This window comes from Ahaetulla prasina, chromosome 4 (genome assembly GCF_028640845.1).
Source record: "Ahaetulla prasina isolate Xishuangbanna chromosome 4, ASM2864084v1, whole genome shotgun sequence".
In the NCBI taxonomy this organism is placed as follows: domain Eukaryota; kingdom Metazoa; phylum Chordata; class Lepidosauria; order Squamata; family Colubridae; genus Ahaetulla; species Ahaetulla prasina.
The window spans coordinates 103,041,301-103,066,071 of record NC_080542.1 but is presented as its reverse complement, the minus strand read 5'-3'; the positions used below and the strand labels follow the sequence as shown (position 1 = coordinate 103,066,071).

The following is a 24,771-nucleotide window of genomic DNA, read 5'->3' as shown; positions in this document are numbered from 1 at the left end:
GGAGCCAATTGCAGCCTCCCAAGCTCCATTTTGGGCCACCATAGGCACCCCTCGCACGCGTAACTTTAAGTTCGCCATGACAACTGGCCACACCCATCCAGCCCCCAAGGTCAAACACAACCCTGATGCGGCCCTCAATGAAATTGAGTTTGACACCCCTGGGCTACCAGAACATTACTATTCTGATGTCTTTCATGAATGAAAGCCATTGTGGTTTTCTGCTGTTTCATCTATTTCTGCTCTTCTTTATTATTATTTATTATTAGTATTTATATGACCAAAATCCAGCTATTAAATATCTTTCTGTATTATATAGAATCACGAAAACGATATTGGAGAAATGAAGCAGAGACAATGATTGCAAAAGCATATTTAAAATCCAAGAAACAGAAAAAGTACAAGAAAAAAGCTGGTTCCTCTCTAGGTCACTAGAGTATAAAAGGGAGGGAGGAAAACGCCCACTCAGGCTTTCTTGATTCTCTTACTGCAGCCTATCTCAAGAGTATAGTTCCAGCCAAACTTGTGTATTCTGTCTCCTGACTTGGCTTGCCTCAAAAGGCTGACATTAATCTTGAAAGACTCTACTTACAGAAGCAGAGAACTTAGAAAAGACTTAGTCATAGTCTGATCAATCCTGTGCAACACCAATAAGTGAATTCACAAATAACTAATCTCCTTGTTTCTCTATACTCTCTCAAACTTATTTTTTCTCCTATAAAATGGCAGTATATTAATGTACTATTCTGAAATAATATTGTGATAACGAATGAGATAAGAGCATTATAAGATGATAAATAATATATTTAACCAGGGGATGTTCTTGTTTTTTGTGATTACATTGTTTGCCAAATAATGCTACTGAATTAAGATTCCCAGATTGATATTAACAGCTATCTTTACAAGATATATGCTTTTCTCTTTGCTGACCAAAGGATGCCACAACTCATTAGGACTGACACAAGCATTATTATAATTTATGAGAGCTACATAATCCTTTTCGACAGATTTAAGATGCCATTGACTCAAACTGAATGTTTTCTCTTATCCAACCGGATATTATTTTTTCAAATGTAGACCGTATTATTGTGTTAGCCATTCCCCAATTCACATATGCTTATTTTTGATATCTTTTCATAGCATTTGTCCACCAAAGTAATACAGCCTGCTTGGTTTTACACAGTGTTACCATAATTGTATTTATTTTTAAAAATAAAATAAAAATAAAATAAATAATAAATAATATCAAATAAAAGTAAAATAAATAATAAAATAAAATAATAAAAATAAAAATAAAATAAAATAATAATAAAACATACCACCTGATCCCAGTGATTCTGAACAGGTCTTACAGTGAAATTATTTATACATGATGCAGTGAGGGATATTGTCACAGAGCCTGACCCACTGAGTAATTCTCCATTTTCACTTTTAAATAATGGCATAAATAAACATTTGATCCATAGCCTCAAATGGATGAAAATATAAAAATAGTAAGAACAGCCCTGTGGAATGAGGCCAACTCTTGCTCATCTAGTACATCTGAATCTCACTGATTTGTTCAATTAAATTCAAGAAGTTCACCACCATGGACGTGGGAGCAATAAAGGTATCTACTGTTGGTCCCTAGCTGTAGGTACTAAGATGACCTGCAAGAGGTGATAAACAGCCGTGAGAACTAGCTGCTGATAACCAGATCTTTCTTGAATTTGTCCAGTGCTCTTTTATAGGAACAAATTTATGTATTGCTACACTTACGTATAATTTTAAAAAGTTATTAATAAAAATATATTATTAACCCTGAATCACATCATATCTTATCATAATGGCTGATCCAAAGTTCTAAAAAATATGCTGTTCAGATTTGTCATACCAACCATGATTTGATTTACCTCTGTTATGTCTTCTCTTCCCCACCTTTGCACCGTGCTGCTGTATCTTTTCTTCATATAAGAACCATTCTAGCTGCCACATTTTCTTTTAGAATTATATATATCTCTACTACACAAAACAAGCAGAGGCAGAGTTTTAAAGTAGCTGAAAAATATTAAGACAAAAATGTGATGGCTTAGATGATCTCTTGGACCCGTTTTCCCTTAACACCAAAGCTATCACTACTGACATAAGATACAGTCATTGGATCTAATTAAAGGAACAATGCTTGCAAGCTACTCCCTGATGGTGGGAAATTTTTTTAGTTGTAGATCTATGCAAAGGTTTTTAGATGTGTACCATGCCTAACTGTGGCTCATATTTTTGACTTTTATGTTTATAATTATTTCTAAACATAAAAACTTTCTCAGTGCATATCATTTATCTAAACCAGGGGTAGTCAACCTTTTTACACCTACCACCCACTTTTGTATCTCTGTTAGTAGAAAAATTTTCTAACCGCCCACCGTTTCCACAGTAATGCGCCGTGTATCGTCGTCTGTGCATGCCTCTCGCGCATCATGGATTGGGTTTGGGGGGTGGCGCCGGCTACCAGCTCTGCTTGTCTGTTACAGCTGGGTGGTGTGGGGGGAGATGCGCGAGCTATTCTGGTACAAGGCTCTTTTGTTTGCAGTTGCACTTTATGCCATTTAGTTTTACTTCCGTAATGTGAACTAAACGTATGCGCGGGTGATACAAATAGAATATTTTCAGAAATTTAAATTGTCATGGGGAATTTTATTAAAACCTAATGAAAATGTTTTTAAATAATGCTATGAAATTTTTTTAAAAAGTCAATTAAATTAAAAAAAGAAAGAAAGAGCTTCCATATCGGACAAAAACCTCTACCGCCCACCATGAAAGCTGGAATGCCCATAGTGGGTGGTAGGGTATAGTGACCAGACGTCCCGCTTTTGGCAGGACAGTCCTGCTTTTTAAAAATTTGTCTCGTGGCGTTCTAAAAAAGCCCCGATTTTAACTTAACTTAAGCAAGCTCTCAGGTTTCTTTATATTCTTTCCTGTTAGGCCTGCCATACTTGTTCAAATAACCCATCTGGCTACTTTTCATTCCGCTCCTTACCAATTTCAGTTCAATTTCTGCTCCGCTTTAGAGTGTCAAAATATCATTTTTCCCCCGAACGTTTCCCTTGTCTCTTTAAATAAATTCTGCTGCTGATTGGTGCGGCTGGAGGGAAAGAAGCCTTTTCTGTTCTTTGATTGGCTGCTCAGTCCACGCCTCTTTTGACAAGAAGCGCTTGCCAGTCAACTCTTGTCTTCTCACTTTGTCTGTGTGGCGCTTTCCTTCGGAGCCATGTGGTGCAACCAGTTCTTATGGCCCCCATTTGTCCTGGGGCAGCGCAACCCTTCGCAGGCGCAGTCTGCTTTGGCCCAGCTCAAGCGCCTGCTGGAGGGGGAGCTGGAGGGTATGGGAGGGGCCGGAACCAGGAAGAATGAGAGGGTGATAATGTGGAAGGCAGCCGAGGAGGTAAGCCATTGGGAAGGAGAAACGAAAGAGAAGCGAAGTTTTGGAGAGGGGGCAATAGTTTCAGGAAATCATGTTCCTCTTTCTTATTAAACTGACATATTTGGTAAGCAGAAACCAGACTACCTTCTGATGTATGTTCATGGTGCTGGTAAGTAACAGAACAGAGTTGCAAGGGACTTGGAGGTCATCTAATCCAACCCCCTGCTCTTGCAGGAGACCTATACTATTTCTGATAAATGTCTCTTCTTAAAAGCGTTCAGTGATGGGGCACTCACAACTTCCTAAGGCAATTTCTTCCACCGATTAATTATTCCCAGGAATTTTCTCCTTAGTTTTAGGTTAGATCTCTCCTTGGTTAATTTCCATCCATTATTTTTTTTTGTCCTGCCTTTAGGTGCTTTGGTAAATAAGTTGGGCCCTCTTCCTTGTGGAAGCTTTTAAGTATTGGAAGACTGCTATCCTGTCACCCCCTGGTCCTTCTTTTCACTAGACTAAGTATACCCAGTTGCTGCAATCCTTCTTCATATATTTTAGCTTCTAGGCCCCTAATCATTTTTTTGTTGTTTCTCCTTTTGAACTACTTCCAAAGTCTCAACATATATTTTTTTTATTGGGTTGACCAGTATTTCAAATGCAGAATGGGACAACTTGCTGCAGCCAATTTGCCATACTGAACTCACCACAGCCAACTCACTGCAGAACAACTCACCACAGGACAATTCAGCAATTCAACTTATTTGAAATAATTAAAATATTGTTTTAATTTTTGACATTCACATTTCATTTTGTCCTTCCTTTGGCATCTTTAATGATTCTATTCCACTATTTCTTCAATATTAGTGCAATTCTTGTCCTATGGCAAGAAGGCTGTAGCAAGTTGCCCATTCTCCACTTAGAATACTGGTCAGCCCACTGAACCCATCCCGACAGCGGGGAGCAACCGAGCCCTTGTAGCAAGGTGGGCGCGTGGGAAGGCCCGGGGGTGTCACTCGGTTCCCGCTTGGTTCCCGCAGGAGGAGGAAGGTCTCTGCACCTAGACTGGACCGCGAAGCGTGTGTCAATCACCTCGGCCTGCTGCCCACCCAGCAGGACTGTCCTGCGGCTGCCTCCCACCCACGCAGCACCAGCCTACTCTACCCCATCTAGAGAAAGAGTGATGGAGAAAAAGAGGGGGGCAGAAAATGATGAAGGAGAGAAAGAGAGATGAAGGATAGAAGGGGGAGAAAGATGAAGAAGAGAAAGGGGAGAAAGATGGAGAGAAAGAGAAGAAGGGAGAAAGAAATTAAGGAGAAAGATTGAGAGAAAAAGGGAGAAAGATGAAGGAGAGAAAGAGGGAGGGAAAAAGAGATTAAGGAGAGAAAGAGAAAGGGGGAGAAAGAGATGGAGAGAAAGAGGGAGGGAGAATGGATTTGTTCTGGTAATTGGTTTAACAAGCATGGCACTGAAAAAGTGACTTATGACTGTTTTTTCACACTTAAGAACATTGCAGCAAACAGTCATTAGGGCAAAGAAGCTATGTCACATGATCACCTGGACATGCCCACCCGGTCACATGAAGCACCGTAGTTGTGACATGAGTGACATGTTTATTAAAAATGCTGCAGCAGGGATAAATGATGACCAGTCATAAGTGTGAGGACTGATCAAAAGTGCGAGAACCTGTCAGAAATCATTTTTTTTCAGTCCTCTGGGTAGTCCCTATGTGCATAGGGACTACCCAGACGGCTGAAAAAAGTGATTTTTGACAGGTTGTCACACTTTTGACCAGTCCTCACACTTATGACCGGTCATCATTTATGCCTGTTGCAGCATTTTGTGAATAGGGACTACTAAGAGGACTGAAAAAGTTATTTTTGACCTGCCCTCACACTTTTGACTGGTCCTCACATCTACAACTGTCCTCACATTTTACATTTTGCACCCTATCTTGTAACCATGGTGAAGAGAAGCAGTTGTCAAATGAGTGACATGGTTGCTAAAAATGCTGCAATGGGCATAAATGTGAGGATGGTCATAAGTGCGAGGACCGGTAAGAAATTACTTTTTTTAGCCCTCTGAATAATTTCTATGCCCATAGCCAGGACCACCTGGTCACATGAGCAGCTAGCCATGCCCACCCAGTCACATGACCACCAAGCCACACCCCAAAATAAGCCACACCCACAGAACTGGTACTAAAAAAATTAGAACACCCCCCACCCACCCCCGGTCAATGGTGTCCCTCTTTACCAATGTTAAAATCTGGTCACTATATGGTAGGGACCAGGTTGGCTACCACTGATCTAAATTGTACCTATGCTGAAAATCTATTTTGCTGTAAGCTGGATAAGTAGCAATAACCATACAGTTTTCTTCATAAAAAGTCAAAACTATTTTTGTCTTTGCTTTCTGAAATTGATTTTGGAGCTCCTTCTGCAGGTGCATTGGCTTTCCTCATACCACCAGTCTCTCACCTACTCTGGTTTAATTTATTCTTAGCTTCCCCTTCCTTTTTCAACATTACCAGCAAGGATGACCTTTGCACCTGTCAGAGTTACTCCACAGATATTTGTCTTTCCATCACATCATATGATACTAACAAATGGTGGACTAAAATAAATTATTATGCATGACTGGATTGAAAGAAGTAGAAGGGGAATACAATGGATAGGATGCATGGATATCTTCATAATGATTATTTGAATGTTATTGAAAAAACTATGGGCTTCTGCTGGATGCTGATCGAGATGGTGAACATTTGTTTATACAGTCAGCAGGATCTTGATGAAGTATGATGGATAAATAAATAGATAACAATTTAGAATATATTTTAATGTGTGTATTTTCTGATATTAATATTGTATTTTGGAGGCATTGTCAACGTGTCTCTTCATTTCAACTTCTCAGCCATTTTAATTGTGGATTATGTTTCTTCCAGCCAGCCAGATCCATTAAATCTTTATGCCCCTGACATAATTTTAGTTACTCATGGCATTGGAATTCCCTTTCCAATGTGCTAAAAGTATTTTTTTTCTTGTACTCATTTTCCATTTTGAAATATTTATGGAGGATTTCAGTTTATATGAAAAAAGACTAGTAATGCTGATAAGAAAATATATCAAGATCCTAGATATAGAGATATATTCAACTCTTCTGCGTATTTTCCTATGCTTCTTACACGTGAAAAATTGCCTGATAATATGAGTATGTTGTATCAGAGATATTTATGGTTCTTTGCAATGGAATTAATATCTGATAAATTGAAGAATGATACTATAAACAAAATAGATATTTAATCACACAGATAAACACACACTTAGGATGCAGTGTGTATGAGATAACCCTTCAAAACATAACATTTTTTTTGCTGGCATGGTTCTCATATATATCTGAAGTTTACAATCCACAAATGCCTATGCTATAAATTTGCAAGTCACATTAATATGGCAATAAAATTTAGTAGCTTGAAAGTTGCACTTGTAAAATATTTATGAATATGCATGATTGTTATCCATTTCATTTCACAGAAGCTGTTTTTGGTTCCATTTCCCTCCCTCTGCAGGTCACAGCCCATCAAGTCCCCAGCAAGGAACTCAAATATTTTGCTGGAAACTTCAGTGAGGAAAATGTTATTTTAAAGAAAAGCATACAGCTGTTTCCATCACTTTGTAGGGTTCATTAGCTGAGACTTTGTATATTTTTCCCCTTTTTTCTAGATGGTTGAGTTGATTTCCTAAATTTCTGTTGAGCGTGATTCCTTGCCATAGCTATAAATTTAGTTTCAACTTCACTTCTTCCATGAAGCCTTTAGCTTAATCCTGTACAAAAAGGAAACGCTGCAATCCTGAATTTACTAGGGAATAAGCCTTGGAGGAGTCAGTTCATTGAGACTTACTTCCAGGAAAACATGGTTAACATTGAACTATTGATTTATAGAACAAGCTAAATATATTTATTCAGCAGTGAGACCCGTTATACTCTATGGGATCTCTAGAAGGTGTTTTTAAGATGGCATAGCAAAGAATTTTATTGATAACTTTTTTTTTTTTATTCAAAAAGTTTTACAAAAATTTTTCCCCAACCCCTCCCTTCACAAACCCCCTCCCCCCTCCCCCCCTGGCTTCCCGGAACAAACACAAGGTATAGTTAAAAATAAAACAAACATATGCTAAAAATTTTTTTTTCCCAAAACTATTATACCAATTCTCCCTCTCTAGCTCTGACTTCCTCCTTACATAACCAAAATCCTTCAAAAAATTAACAATAAACAGTAATAAAATATATAAATCAGTAGAACAAATTAATCCTAAAATATTTAAAACCAGCTAAAGCATAAAAATCCAATAAAGTTCAGAAAATATCTCCCTTATAGCTTCTATAACCATATAACCATATAATTTCCCCCCCAAGTCTTTCTTACATAAGATCTTTCGAGAATATTCTATTTAAAATTCAATACAACAGATTATAAAATTTATAAAATTTCAATAGAGAAAATTACAATATTATTTAATTAATTACAATATCTATTCAACTTTAGTCCTTCCTCATCAAAATCCAGTATATCCAATATCTAGTATATCTCATCAAAATCCAGTATATCTAGTCTCTTATAATCACAAATTGTCTTTCGGGGACACTAATATTTTTGTCTATTAATATTTTAAAAAAACCTTGTTTCAAGAATAATACTTTTGTCTCTTGCCATTTTTTTTGGTGCATTAATCTCTGTCTTTCCTTCGTTGCTCCTTTTAAAAAGTCAATCACAATATTTCCTAGTAATTCCTTATGTCCAGAAATCCAAAAATTACTGCCGTATATTCCATCAGTCCAAAAAGAGAACTCTTGGGAAACATTAAGCTTGTGAGTCTTTTCCATTTGAGGGACAATCTCCTGTAGCACAAATTCAGGCAGCTCATCCAAACTATTTAAAGAAAACTTCTTTAGATCACCTTGTTTCTTCACGATCAAATCTTCATATTTATCCACTTTTATTTGTATGTCCTCCATTCCATTTTCCGAATAATTGCACTGGTTAATTTGCTCCAAACTCTCATCCAAAATGTCCCCATTTTTTATCAATTCATATTTTTGAATAATTAAATACATACTTTCTGTGTAGTCCTGTATAAAGTCACAAATCCATTCTTCTGAAAGAACCTCCATAACAAAATTCCTGCTGAGAATCCCCTTGTAAAATACTTAAACAGCGTAATATAATCCAACAGTCCACAGTCAAACACAATAAGATAAAATCTCCATTCAGTTTCGATTCAACAGCAAAGCTCCCTTTGATGTTTCGCTCTGCTTTCAGTTTCTCTAAAACGAAACTGAAGGGGGGGCGGAAATTCCTCTTTTTTCTTTTTTCTTTTTAAAAAAAAGGGTAGAAGTCAGAAAATCAAAAATACTTGCAAACCAATAATTGTTCCTCACACTCGTTCCGCCTGCTTTTCGTATCCACAAAAAGAAATCAATTGCTAGCAGAAGTGGACACCTTCCTCTTTTCCTGCTTTTTCAGGAGCGCAGAGAATACTGGAGGTTGGGGGAGGGGTAAATAAGGGGATTCGACCGTTCAGGACTTTGTGTTACAAAAACAAAGCCCCTAGGGTAATCTACCCAATTCCTCCCCCGTGCTCTGTCTCTCTCTTTCAACCAGAGAGAGAAATGAAGCCGGGATCAGTTGTTAAATCCGGCTTTTACTATATTCAATGCGGAGTGCCATAAATTAGCACCCAGCGAGAAAGGTGGCGCCACCCAGAAGCCCTATTGATAACTTTTTTCATTTAATTGGCCTTTGAATAAATACACTGGAAGAGAGGATCAGTAATTTATTTCCAAATATTTGTATTTCCCTTCAGTACAGAGTAAGAGTTTTGAAATATACATTTGGAGTATCTATAGCAAAAGAATCTGCAAATGTATTCCTGAATTAATTACAACACAGATAGTTATCCTCCTCCGTAACACATGCTACAACTATATTGGAGTTTCCAGGTGACTTTGTAAATAATCCGCAACATCTCTTTATAACTCAGTCCCCATGAATTAAATATTTAAAAATAATGTACATTCATTCAAATAAAATCTTGTCAACTAATCTTTATTGTTACGTGATTTCAAAAGGGGTATTGGTGATAGGAAGAAAAAAATTGGAAACTTGTCTTACTAATTATCCAGGTAGTTATGTTATCAGCTACCAACTCCATCTAAATGGGAGCTCATAATGAGAAATTTTTACAAAACTTTGTGCTGTATTGAGGAATAGTGAGCAAAGTGAGAATGGGATGACAAATGAGGAGGATATATTAATCAATCTTATCTGTATCTATCTATTTATATGTATCTGTCTACCCTGTTTCTCCTAAAATAAAACATCCCTGATAATAAGCCCCCCCATAATAAGCACTCCCCAAAAATATTTAAATGCATGAACAGCTGGTCCCCGCCATTTTCTCTGGTTAGGGTTAGGGAGACAGAGCTGGAAATCAGGTAAGATGGCAAAAGGAGCCCTATCTTGCTCCACATGCCCCAAAATAATAAGACATCCCTGAAAATAAGGCCAAGCACTTATTTGGAGGTTCAAAAAAAATAAGACAGGGTCTTATTTTCGGGAAAACACAGTATCTAGCTATATTAATATCTGGCAGAATTTTATAAACTTATTGTTGAAAAAGATATTTAGTTGATTCCTTCTTTGGAGAAAATGTTAATTAAATTGTGAAAGTATTCTTCAATGTCAAGAATAATTTTCTACAAAAAATAATACTTTTGATGAAAAATTTAAACCAAGTAGGAGCCATCCCTGTATTATAATGATATATACAGTTTTGATCTACATACTCTGTTTCCCTGAAAATAAGACATCCCCTGATAATATGCCCAATCAGCTTTTGAGTGCAAGCGCTAAAATAAGCCTCCCCCCTGAAAATAAGCCCTCCCCGAAAATATTTAAATGTGGAGCTGGAAATCAGGTAAGATGGCAAGAGGAGCCCCATCTTGCTCCATGCACCCCAAAATAATAATATCTCCCCGAAAATAAGGCCAAGTGCTTATTTTGGGGTTCAAAAAATATAAGACAGGGTCTTATTTTCAGGGGAACACTGTACAAGATTTGGGTTTCTTCCTGATAGAATCATATTTCAACTTCATCTATAATTTTCAGTATTGGATTTCATGCATTGGACTGTGTTTTTATTTATTTATTTATTATTCACACTTTTATACCGCCCTATCTCCCTAGGGACTCAGGGCGGTTTACAGCCATATAAAAAAAACATATATATATATACAGGGTAAAACATTAATTTAAAAAATTTATTACATAGGCCGAATATTTAAAATAAAGATATAAATAATAAAACCCATTTAAAACCAAATTTAAAATTTAAACATTTAAAAATTTAAAATTCTAGTCCAGTCCTGCGCAGATAAATAGATGTGTCTTAAGCTCACGGCGGAAGGTTCGAAGGTCAGGAAGTTGACAAAGACCTGGGGGAAGCTCGTTCCAGAGGGTGGGGCCCCCACAGAAAAGGCCCTTCTCCTGGGTGTCGCCAGTCGGCACTGCCTGGCTGACGGCACCCTGAGGAGTCCCTCTCTGTGAGAGCGCACGGGTCGGTGAGAGGCATTCGGTGGCAGCAGACGGTACCGTAAGTAGCCCGGCCCTATGCCATGGAGCGCTTTAAAGATCATTACCAAAACCTTGAAGCGCACCTGGAAGGCCACAGGCAGCCAGTGCAGTCTGCGCAGGAGAGGTGTTACGTGGGAGCCACGAGGAGCTCCCTCTATCACCCGCGCAGCCGCATTCTGAACTACCTGGAGTCTCCGGGTGCTCCTCAAGGAGAGCCCCATGTAGAGAGCATTGCAGTAATCCAGACGAGATGTCACGAGAGCATGAGTGACCGTGCATAGGGCATCCCGGTCTAGAAAGGGGCGCAACTGGCGAACCAGGCGAACCTGGTAAAAAGCTCTCCTGGAGACGGCCATCAAATGATCTTCAAAAGACAGCCGTCCATCCAGGAGGATGCCCAAGTTGCGCACCCTCTCCTAGTGTTAACTAGGAATGTTCAGTTTAAGGATATAATAGGAATAAGTCCAACTTTTCAAATATTTCCATTATACTTTTTATGTATATTCTTTCACATGAAATAAAATTAAAGTAAGCCAAAGGCAGTGGATGAATGTGGCGATAACTGAAAACTGACCTAATATGAGGAAGATGAGATGTTATATGTTTTGACGGTATGTATCTTCCACTATCATCAAAAGAGGAGAACGCAAGAAGAGTTCTTATTTAATATTGGTGAAGACTCAAAGGGAGTTCTTATATTATTAAGATTAGGATTATTATGTCAAACCTTTGAAAACAACTACACATACATAAGGCACATAGTTTTTTCTGCCTATTGATTTTGTAGATGAGCTTCAACCAGAATTGAATATGGTTCTTCAATGCATCATACACACTTATTCTGTAGGGCATCTGTATCTGCAAAGAGCATATTCAAAGTTAAAATATGATTTGGAACATGTATAAATGCAAATATAGTACTATCAGGAACACCTTAAAGCAGTTGTGTCTTTTCTTGGACTAATGGGGCTGCCCTCGGGAGATGTATGAAATCCCAAGAGAAGATGTGATTAGTTTCATATGGTCTATATCAGGGGTCACCAACCTTTTGGACCTCAGGGATTCAGGAAGGAGTTGTTGGAGCTAAACAGCCACCACAAGAAAGAGTTGACAAAATGGCTCAGTTCAAATTGGATCTGACCGAAAAGGAGGCTCAGTAGAAGCATCTCACTGAAGACTACGAGCATAGGCTTTCCAAGCAGAGGGAAGACCTGTGGGAGTGCAAGGCCAGGTACCGGCGCCTGGAGGCTCGGTGAGCACAGATGGTCAGCCAGTTCCAGACCATGATGCAGTCCCACTGGAACAAGGCCCTCCAGCTCTTCGCCACCAGCAGCACTTCCCTCCAACCTTCACCCAAAGCCCGGCACCAGGAGGCTGAAGCAGATCCCAAGTCAGAATTTCTGCCCCCCTCCGACCCATACAAAAAGACCCCAAAGGGAGAGACTCTCTGCACCAACACAAATGTTTATTGCATGTATCTATTCCAGGGGCTGTAGTTTGAGGACCCCTGATTTAGTGCAATATAAAAAATGCAAATAATTTTTCTGCGGACCACCAAAATTTTCTCATGGACTACCTGTTGGTGACCACTGGTCTATATGCATGCTACAGCCATGCCCATGTGCACTTCAAATTATATTGCCTGGGTTTGGAACCCTGCATAGTCCTGAGAATAACACATTTATCTATGTACTGGTTATCCAGCTCTGACAGCTGCCTGTTGATATGCAATAAAATATATTGAGTCAGCTTCTGATTAACTGAGCATTTAAATCTTACTAGAATCAATAATACAAGAGATGACTATATTGTTCTACTGGTTTCATTAGATGTTTCATTAGAGTTTATTTATTAAGGAGTTCTCAAACTTAACAAAAGGAGTTACTTTCACAAAAACTGTAGAGCAGGTTTTCTAAATAGCATTCTCTAAATAGCATTTGAAATAACATCTGGTCTGAATTAGATAACTATTCAACTTACAGTGCTGCTAGAGATGGTGTGTTGTAAATGTGGTTTCTAGAACTGTAGATTATATTTTCATATACATATGCTGGTTTTATTAGGTGATTGAAGCTTTAGAGTTCCAGAAACACAAGAAATGACAGAAAAGAAAAGAAAATGCCTCTGAGGTTAAATTACACATCTAATAAACTAAAAGATATCATTTGATTTGGGTTTTTCATTTCAGCTCCTCCAGCTTAACTGGGCCTCATGATCATAACAGTAAATATCAGCTCCAGAATGTCCCAGGAGGTATAATTAGACACATACTACATATTTTTCTAATTTGTACACTAACTTGGTTGCAAGAATTCACAGGAATTGCTGAACCGCTCAGAATTTCATGTTTCCCTCAGCAATCTACAATAGCCCCTTAGTCCAAATGACATGTATTATTTCCTTTGTGAGCATGATGTAGATGGGTTACTAAAAGATTTATGTGAGGAAGCTTAGAAGGTTTATTTCCAACCTAATTGAATATATCATTGCTTTGTGTTTTTAAAAGAGTGGACTCATGTATAGCATTCCTTCCATGCCACTCTGGACAGACCATCTGTAGAAGAAAAGGTTCCAATATTAAATGACAGGCTGCAGATTCTAAATGAAAAGTTATGGCTACTAAGATGTATGTCTCAAAAGTCATGTTTGATTGCATAAATCATAACATGAAATAAATTTATACTAACTGAAGAATTTCATGCAGTAGAACATTGTTTGTCATTTTTACTGGCTGCCACAAATGCAAAGATAAAAGGCTAAAATGAGATAAAGCAATGCTGGAACCATTTGTTTAAGCCACATTTTGTCTCATTCATAAAAAACAATAAATGTGAGAGCAGATATCCAATTAACTGTTTCAAGATTGGCACTGTAAGAGACCTATGGTACTATGTAAATAATAATAATTTTTAAAAATTCTAATATATCTCCATCTTCGTTTTCATTTTAAAAAGCATCCATAGCTGCTGGTCTTTTGTTCATTTTGCAGATAATTTTTAAACAAATATTAGTGTAAAAGCAGCTCAGAGACAAAAGGAAAAAGAGAAGGGAAGGGAAGGGAAGGGAAGGGAAGGGAAGGGAAGGGAAGGGAAAGCATGGTAATACATCTGAGTAAGCAATATTTGTAACTTGGGTGTAGTCTGAGGGTAAAAGTCTGTTCTCCGAGCTTGTGGTTGGTTTCTAAATGTTTTGTTAACAGGCTAGGTAATGCCTTCAGCAGAGTTTAGGGAATGTCAGTATCAGGGTTCTTCTGTTTATAAGGGCTTTGAATGGTCAGTAGGTCTTGTGATGGCTCAGGTGTGAGTGTGTCAAGTGAGGGTCTTGTAATGGTTCTTCATCATCATCAAACACTCCCAAATTGAAGAAACACACTAAACTCTGCTGAAGATACCTAGTCTGGTAACAAAACGTTCAGAAAGCAATCTGCAAGCTCGGAGAATGAACCTTCACCCTCACATCTGAATAAAATTAAAATGAATAAAAAAGAGAACTGGTAGTATTGGAATTACTAAAGATCACCTGCCTAGGCTTTCACAGGCAATAAGGCTAGGAGATTTGGCTCTTCTGGAAATTGATCCCATAAACCATTCAAGCTGGTTGACAACTATAAATAGGCTTTGTTGAATATGGGTTTCAAAACATGGTGTTAAAGGCAAAACTCCCCAAAACTTAAGAATGATAGTGAAATACATCATTGGTGTGCACTACCATTGCTGCTTCAACATCAAAGTAAAACATTCCTAGATTGAAGGCCTGCTTCAAGTGTTGTTCTAGCTGCAGCAAGTCACACTGCAAAAAAGGGCTGTAGTAGATGCTGTTTTGCCAACCAGTCAGCGTTCAGCATGGTATGCTCCAGTGGAATGATAATTCATTAAAATAAGAGAATCAGCTATCCTAAAGAGCTTGGAGGACAAGATAATTAAAAGAGGAAAAACTGAGTGAAATCGACCATGTATTTTGGATTTCAGACAAGCAGAACTCAGGTGAAAAGTGGACAAACTACAATGGATAAACATGAAAGAGAAGAGATCATGAAAAAAAATCCTGAAAGTACAAATCTCAATTACCACCATGAGAAGAAGAACAATAAGAAAAGCATTAAAATATCTATATGGATGAATGCTGAGAGCAAAAGCAAGAATATATAGTAAAGGCATAGAAGGAATACAGAATAAAACAAGTTGAAAGGGATACTCTCCTCAAGCGAGCTGCGAGCTTGGCCAAAATGCACCAAAGGCACATGGGGTGGGTTGACAGCTGTTGGGCGAATGTCTTTGACGAGAGCACTTCAGCTTTTTCCAAACCTGATCTCCAGGGTGGGCATGTGAGGTTCGGCAGGGCCAGTCCCCTTTTCCCACTGCCCTGAACTTTTTTACTCCTCCAGCTGAGCGGGGCTGGCGGCAGCATTGAAGTGTGAAGGCCTGGCCTCGCAGTACTTCCTCACTCCGTTGAAAGTTATATTCACCTTTCAAACAGTAAGGCTGGCCATGGAATCAGAATCAGCCAGGTGCAGGAACCAACGCCATCCATGGCCCTGATGCACTGCTCACTTGCATGTGCCAGCCTTACTGTTTGAAGACTGAATGAAGCCTTCAACTGAGCAAGGAAGCACTGTGAGGCCAGGCCCTTCACAATATCCACCCCACCGGAGTTCACTGTGCTGGGGCAGGAATGAGACCCTGTCCCGCGGATCCCACTGCCACTTGGGTAAGAAGGACAACAACAAAGATGAGGAGAAGAATGGTAAGGCTGCTTCCTGCTGGGCGGATGGTTGGGGAGGGGGCAATCATGGTGCTTAGGTGGCTGCGACTGGCAGCAGTTTGCATGCCCTGACTGAAGCTGGAATTCACTGTGCCGGGGGAAAAATGAAAGGCCTTGCTGTCCCGCAGGGCCTGCTGCTATTTGAGTAGGGAGGACAAGGAGAAAAACAGCTGCTCAATTGGCTCTCCACCCCCTCCTCACCATTGCCAGCAGCTTGAGTGCCCCAGACAAAGAGTGAGAGCACAGGGGTGAAATACTCCCGGTTTGGAATGGATTGGCCAATCTGGTAGTGATGGCAGCAGGTAGTTCGGAGAACCGGTAGCAAAAATCCCTGGCCCTCCCACCCATGCCCACCTAATCACCCGATCTACTGCTTGCCTGCTTGCCGCTTCTTTTAAAAATGCTTTTAAAAGGTTAAAAAAGGCTCTGATGATCACAGTTGAGCTGCCTGATCATCAGAGCCTTTTTTTTTACTTTTAAAAGCATTTTTTACAACCCATTTGGCCAAATAGGTTGTAAAAAAATGCTTTTAAAAGTAAAAAAAAGATTGCGCGACACAGCTGATCACCCTCCCACGCTGTTTTACTTACCCCATGCCTCCTTTCGGTGTGCACTGCATTCATTTGGTGTGTGGTGCGCATTGCGCATGCATATGCACAGTGCTCATGTGCAACCAGTGAGCTGGTAGTAAACCGGTTCAGATTTCACCATTGGCTGAAGTATGGATCGCTCTCCCTCCCATCAACACACACACACACACACACATACACAATTGGATTGTTCTCTGTATGTCTGTCCATCTCGCCCCATTTGCATGCAAGCTCTATGGGACAAAGAGGTCTTATTAAGTAGTTAAGTGGAAAGTAGTTAGAGGGGAGGTGCAGTAGACCAGCAAACACTTTTCACACAGAGAGTAAATATTTCTGGGACCCTGGCTCTCTGCAAAAGAAGATGGGCACCTGAATCTGTGCGATATTATAGCACCCAGGAGTGTCCATTCTCGGCATGAAAAGCATTTCCCAGCCAACTTTCCTCTCTCTTCTTCAAAGACAAAGAAACAGAGAAACAAGAGAGGAGACAGATGTTTGCAAGGTAAGTAAGTCCTGGTGGCAGAAAGGGAGGGAAGAGCATGAGGTATCTTAGTGTGTTGGGGAGGCCTTGAGGGCCTGTTCTATCACTAAGTCCCCCGTGGCCTTCCCCACCCTGAGATACCTTATGTGCACATTGGTATTCTTGAATTGTGAGCTCTTAGGAAATTATCCCCTCCTTGTGTGTTGCAAACAGCTTTTTCCAGTGGGGAAAACAGACAAAGCAAGTGGGGAAAATAGTTTCCTTTGCTATACAAACGTGATTAAATAAATAAATAAATAAATATTTCCAGTCTGAATTAGATTATGGCAGAGTCCCTACAGGAGAGCCCTTTTAAGGATTATGTATTAATAGAAAAGCAACTAATTTACCTCTGTTCTTAAATGCTAAAGCTATTGCATATAAAAAACAGAAGCGCTCTGATCAATTATCAGAGCCATCATTTTGACAGTTTTGCTGTTCTGTAGTCTGTGGATGCCCCCATGAAATGCAAGCATGGAATCAACTTACCCTGGTACGTTCTCAGTCTTTTAAGTGGCCACAAACTACTATCAAAAGTGGCATTTGATCACAAGGCCAGGAGGCATCGAGAAATGTTTCCCCTTTTGCATTTGAGCACCCAAGAAGGAAAGACATGAAAGGCAAAGAAAAAGAGGGGAAGAGAGCAAGGAAGCAAAAAGAAGGGAAGAATGGAAGGAAGAATGAAGAGGGAAAGAAAAAGAAGGGAAAGAAGGAAGGAATGAGATTATAATGAGAGAGAGAGAGGGTCTGAGGTAAATCCTGCCTTAGCGCTTAACTGCCAGCAGCCCTGCTGCCTTTTGCCATCCCCTTGCCCCTCCTCCTGACCTGTCCTGGTGGTCTCCCATCCTATCACTGAGGATGCTTTGTTTACAAACCCAGGTCTCCTCAGAGGGAGTGTGCCTCCCTCTGACTCCCATACTTTGCCCTCCCGCACACAAGAGGAACCAGCCAAGGAGAGCAAGCACAGCAGCAGTGGGAGCTGGCCATGCCCACCATGGCCCTCAAAGTCAACCACAATCCTGATACGGCCCTCATTGAAATTGAGCTTGACACCTCTGAACTAACAAATGACCTGAGTGCTGCATGTGTTGCTCTCAAACTTACAAAGTATGAGCCAAGGTTACAAAAATTATCAGCGGGCATACAACAGCAAAAGTCACATTAATCAAAAGTGTGCTAAATGCAAGCTTTTACCTTTCAATAAAAAGTTGTTTGATTCATTGAAATCTCTGTTATTGTAGGTTTCAGAGAAAAGACGTTAATCATGTATGAGTTGTTTTTTCTAAACTAAAATCTTCAGGTTAAATTACTGTGTTGCAACTTTGCGATAAATAAGTGGGTTTTGGGTTCAGATTGGGCACCCAGTCTCTAAAAAATTTGCCATCACTGCCTTAGATATTGCTATAATGACCCTTCATGAGGGAGCTGCTAACTGCATGACTATGCTGAATATGAGTATGAATTTTCTGATAGAAAAAGCTGTTACACTGTTAAATAGTCTTGTCTAGTACAAGGATGGAATCCCCTTGCTGGACATGTTCAAACCTGGGACAGATGACCAACTCTTAAGGATGGTTTTTATACAATCAGCAGGAAATTGGGCTAAATGACTTATTGCTTCTTCTCAACTCATTCCTTCTATAATTCTATCACAAAGCAGCCTGCATATTGAAGAAAAAGAAAATAATTATCTTTTCCTGTATTAGAAATTAATATTGCTTGACAATAAATGACTTCAATGTGCATAAATGGACATTTATTTGCATTTCCCTTTGGAAAAAAACCTGCCTTTTAAATTCTTTTCAGTCAAGTTGCTGTGACAAACTTGTTTGATGGGCATCAGGGACCTAAAGCAAGCTTCCAGGCAAAAAGTAACCATCACTCATGCTTCATTGGATTTCTATGACAGAATGATCAAATTCTGCAGAACCTGGCATAAACACATCATTATCAAGCCCCTGCCTGAGCATTTTTTAACCGATCACGGATGCTAAGGTCCTCAGTGGCTGCTGTTTTCTGGCACTGTTTGTAGTTATTTGACCTTTTCTCAGTGGATAATCCACACAAAAAGCCCTAATTACCTTTCCGGCTTTGAGCGGTCCAACAGTGTGAATAATCAATGACACTGATTTAGGAATTGCACAATCAGATGTGATGGTGTTTAAAGCACATTTTTTCATTGACCTGCCACCCAGCACAGGACAATAACAAGCAACAAAGCTGCTGTTGTAATCACAAACTGACCAGATGACCTTGGGGGCTAGAAACTGATTATTGGGTGTTTGTTTCAGACAATGTAAATTACAGAATATATTTTTGATCTAGGATGCTTCATCAGATATCAACATAACAACATTTTGCCATAGGCAAATAAAGGATGCATCTGAACTTAAAAGATGGCTAACTACATGTTTAACTCACTTGCAATAGATGTGAAACATTGGCGTGTGGCGGTGTAAGCTGATGTTTTGCACACATCCACTAACAAACAAGCTTGGTTTTAGATTTAGATGGAAAATAAGTATGCTGTTTCACAGGATAAAGAAAATGTTAATAGCACACTAGCAATAATAGTTGTCTTTAATTCATGTGCCAGATTCTTTACCACTTTTTAAATCTATACTCATAGGAGCCCTATGAAATGGAGGAAAACTTGCCTGTGCTAATCTAGAGACTGTCACTGGCAAGCACTTTATATTTATAGCAGGTTTTTGGATAGAATTGTGCAGGTTTTTCTGTTTATGGATTATCAACATCAGCTGTAGACCAACACAGGATTGATACAACGCCTTTCCCTTTTCCTCTCATATGCAAATCCCTTTAATTTTTTGATAAAATTTCAACATCTATACAGTAGAGCAAGGTTAGAACTAAGATTGTCTTGCCCTGTGGATAAAACTGCCACTTTCTATAGATATCCCAATCTCATGAGTGACTCAAGCGGTTCATTTTTTTCTTATTCTCTTGGTGGAGGGAGGCATTTTGTAACTTCATCTTCAGAAAAGAGAAATATGCAGATATGATTATTCTGTATCACAAAAACAAATTTATTTTAGTGGTATGAGTTTATATTATCCTCTTAAGAATATGGTCAAAAGTGCTTTTTTCCTTACTGGCAAAATGAATTTTTTGTGCAGGCAAGTAACGTTTGTCTCAGTTCATTTTTGTCATTACTATCTAGAATAGAAGTCAGAAATCTTTGTCCTTCAAACCAATTTCAAAAGTCTTCTACAAGTTTAAGGCATTATATATCACAGCATATTCATTCAGTAATCTGTTCTGTGTCTGTGATAGAGAAAAGAGGCTGATACAGTACATGGCACACTACCAATAACTTCTTCATCTCAGTGATGTACAACATGGTAGTTGGTGGGACGCTATACAATATATTATGACCCTTCTATTGTGATATCAATAGCACCTGCCTTGCCCATTTTGTGCCTGACAGATCTTCCTGAGTAATATCAGTCCTTCTCAGAAACAGAGGTCATTTAACTTACCTTAGAGGCTACATGCACCATCATAAAATTTGTAAGCCTTGTATTCAACTCGACTTTTTAGTGATTAAGAAATTAGTTTTTCATCACATACACTACTACATTTTCCAAGTTCCATGCTATTAAGTTAAACCATGACTGCAACCACTTTTCCTATTTATTGATGCACATAGGAATTGAACAAATAGGGAATTTTGTCAGCACCTCTGTATGTGCATATTTTCCAGTATTTTTACACTACTATGATTCTTTGTACACAGGAAGTTTATAAATCAAATAATAAATACAATACAGTAAAAGCAATAAATTTAATAACTCTCCAAAAAAAAAAAACCAAAGTAAAACTTCTCCAAAAAAAACCAAAGTAAAACTTAAAGTAAGTCACTGTTGTTCATCCAGGAAGAAAGGCATAAATGTTAGTTTCAACAACGGCTGTCCTTTGAAGATCATTTGGCGGCCGTCTCCAGGAGAGCTTTTTACCAGGTCCGCCTGGTTCGCCAGTTGCGCCCCTTTCTAGACCGGGATGCCCTATGCATGGTCACTCACGCTCTCGTGACGTCTCGTCTGGATTATTGCAATGCTCTCTACATGGAGCTCCCCTTGAGGAGCACCCGGAGGCTCCAGTTAGTTCAGAACGCGGCTGCGCAGGTGATAGAGGGAGCCCCTCGTGGCTCCCATGTGACACCTCTCCTGCGCAGACTGCACTGGCTACCTGTGGCCTTCCGGGTGCGCTTTAAGGTTTTGGTAACTATCTTCAAAGCGCTCCATAGCATAGGGCCGGGTTACTTACGGGACCGCCTGCTGCTACCGAATACCTCTCACCGACCCGTGCGCTCTCACAGGGAGGGACTCCTCGGGGTGCCGTCGGCCAGGCAGTGCCAGCTGGTGACACCCAGGGGAAGGGCCTTCTCTGTGGGGGCCCCCACCCTCTGGAACGAGCTTCCCCCAGGACTCCGCCAACTGCCTGACCTTTGAACCTTTCACCGCGAGCTTAAGACACATCTATTTATTTGCGCAGGACTGGACTAGGTTTTAAATTTGAATTGGTTTTAATGGGGATTTTATTATTTATATTGTCATTTTTAAGTATTCGGCCATTTGTAATAAGTTTTTTAATGGATGTTTTATGTTGTATTTATATGCATATTTTTATTTGGCTGTGAACCACCCTGAGTCCTTAGGGAGATAGGGCGGTATACAAATACGAAAAATAAATAAATAAAATAAAATAAAAAAATAAATAAATAAAGACCAGGTTTTCACTGCTTTCTGTAAGATGACTAAAGTAGGGGTTAAATGGATCTTGTAGGGAGCATATTCCCACAAGAGGATGGAAGCAGAAACAGTGAAGTATTGCTTCCAGGCCCATGGCCCCTTCTGCTTCTGAACACAGGGAACCTGAGTATCCCTCTCAAGCAGGATGAATAGGCTAGCCAGAGTTAACTTCAGCTTCATCTTGAAGTGGATTGATATCATAGATGCTTACCCTATAGATGTTGTGTTTTGGTGCCTACACTGCATAGAGTAAAAAAAAAAAAAAAGGTAAAATAGATGAGTGACTGCGATTCAAGATAAAAGTTATTGTGGGATGAGAAATTATTTTCTAAAAGAAAGCATACCAAATATAAAGTTCCCTAATCAGCTACAGTTTATTGTTATTCTGAAGAGGTGAATAATCTGAATTTTGACTTATCTTGGTACTCACATGTGAGTAATTATTTCTAAAATTGAAAATGTTATCTCTAGTGGGGATACTAAAGATAGTACCCCCACTAGAGATTTCTTTTACATGATATTTTCTGTATTTGGAGATTAAATCCTTCCTTCTTTTCTTTCTTTTCTCTTCCTTCCTTTTCTTCCTTCCTTCTTTCTTTCCTTTTCTTTCTTTCTTTTTCTTTTCCTTTCTTTCTTATCTTCAACTTCTCTACTAACTCTTTTACAGCTTCAGATGTCAAGGGAGATTCAAAGTTCTGGCTTTTCGGGCAGCTTCACTCATTGTTAATTGATGTTTTAACCTTCTTTTTTTTATATATGCCTGCGGCATGGAAACTCCAAGTGAGGAAACCACTATTTGCAGTTTTTGTGTGTAATTTAAGATTGGTCCTACGCCAATTCTTTCTCTTATGATCTCATTTCTGATTTTATCTCTTCTGATCACTCTAGCAGCTTTTCTCAGACATCACATAACTTTTATTTATGTTTTGTTGCTAAGTGTCTATGTTTGGCACTGGTAACATAGGGTGGGAATGAATATTCATCCCTTTGTATGATATGCTTCTTTGTGCTGATAGGTAAGGTCTTATGTTGCAGGAGTGGAGCAAACTGTCCCAATGCTTGGTTTGCCTTATTGCATCTATGTTAATCTCTTTGTCCATTTTATCATCTTTGGTGAATGTTGTTCCTAGATATTTGAACTTTGATACTTGTTTTATGCTTGTTCCTTCTATTGCTATGTTTAGGGTAAGCTTTCCAACCCCCACCCCAAAATACCATTGTTTCTATTTTCTTTTTGCTGATTCTTGTATTATTTGTCTTGCACTCTTGGTTCATCATAAGATGTTGTTGTAGTTTCCTAGCTGTATTTGCTATCAGTGCCTGATCATCTGGAAAGAGTAGTTCATTGATACCGTTTCCCCAAAAATAAGACATCCCCTGATAATAAGCCCAAACAGGCTTTTGAACACATGTGCTAAAATAAGCCTCCCCCTGAAAATAAGCTCTCCCCAAAAATATTTAAATGCAGAGCTGGAAATCAGGTAAGACAGAAGAGGAGCCCTATCTTGCTCCATGTGCCCCAAAATAATAAAACCTTCCCGAAAATAAGGCCAAGCACTTATAAAAAATAAAAGACAGGGTCTTATTTTTGGGGAAACACGGTATTACTTCCATTCTTGAGTTTGGCTTCTTTGCCTATGCTGTCAGTGTAAACAATAGTGGCAATAATACATATCCCTGTTTTACTTTGGATGTTACTATGAAGAGTTCCAATGTTCTTTGGTTTGTTCCGACTACACTTCTGCAATCACTACATGAGCTTTTGCGTACTTTAGTAAGATGTTCACTTATTCCATATTGGGTCAATGTTTTCCATAACAATTTCTCATCAACTATATCAAATGTTTTCTCTTGGTCTACAAATGGCACAAAGAGATTGTGTATTCTATATTTATTGTATTCTATATCCTTTTCCATTAATTGTTTAAGCAAAAAAATTGTATCTGTGCAGCTTCTATTTCATCTAAAATCCTTTGTTCTTCTGGTAGTTGTGGTTTTTTAACTGGTCACAATCTCATTTTTATTATCTTGGCATATACTCTTCCCTACAACAGTGAGCTATCTCAAAACTATGAACATTCTCCTTTGCTCCCTTTGTTTTATTACTTTGTATTATTACTGCTTACTGCCAATTAGTAGGTGCTGTTAGTTACTGTTCTACTACTTCTTATTTAAGTTTTGCTATCTTAATTAATTCCTGTTTTTGGTCTTTTTCTATTAATTTTATCTTTTTGGTCTTTTTCTTTTAATATTAGAGTTGTCATATCTTGCTAGCTCTACAATCATATGATCAGTGGCACGTAGTCTATTGGGAATAGCTTTTACACCAAGTATTCTGAATCTTCTTTTTACTCTTATTAATACGTAATTATCCTGACTTTAGTGATGCTCTCATTCCATTTATACCATGTATAATGTTGTGAGTCTTGGTGTTCAAAAAACATGTTAGTGATTTAAAAAAATGGTGTTGGCTGCATAAGTCCAGTATCCTTTGCTGTTCTCATTCCTTTCATTGTTCTTAGCAACATGTGGCCCAGTAATTTTGTATTCTCTTCTGTTAGTACCTACTCTACCATTGAAATCTCCCATTACGTACAATATACTATTAATTTCCATTTTCTCTATCTCCTCAGATAGAGAACTCATCCTTTTGTTCTTCTGTGTAATTATCGGGGCATATAATTGTACACATGTTTCAGTTTGTTCTCCTCTCTTGATTTTTAATATTATTATTCTGTCCGAGTATTTGTTGACTCTAGTATGCAATGTTTTGCTACCGTGTTTCCCTGAAAATAAGGCCCTGTCTTATATTTATTAAATCCTTTAATAAGCGCTTGGCCTTATTGTCTTGTGCTTAAAAGCCTGATTGGGCTTATTATCAGGGGATGTCTTATTTTGGGGGAAACAGGGTATGTCTGGATGAACCAAGAAGCCTATTCCATTCTTTGCTGTGCTCCCTCATGAGTAAATAAACAAGTACCCTTTTGAGCTTTCTTGCTACTATGTCCTTTGCATCTTATATTGGTAATCCCATTATCTTGAACCTTCTTTTTTTTTATTATTTCTACAATTTCTTCTGTTTTATTTCCCAAACTGGTTGTGTTCAA

General features: G+C 38.9%; 1 protein-coding gene across 2 annotated transcripts in view; it reads right to left on the bottom strand.

Moving 5' to 3' along the window:
* Window positions 1-24,771, bottom strand: part of SKAP2 (src kinase associated phosphoprotein 2) — a 317,205-nt gene that overhangs the window by 157,061 nt on the left and 135,373 nt on the right. The gene's annotated exons all lie outside the window — the stretch shown is intronic.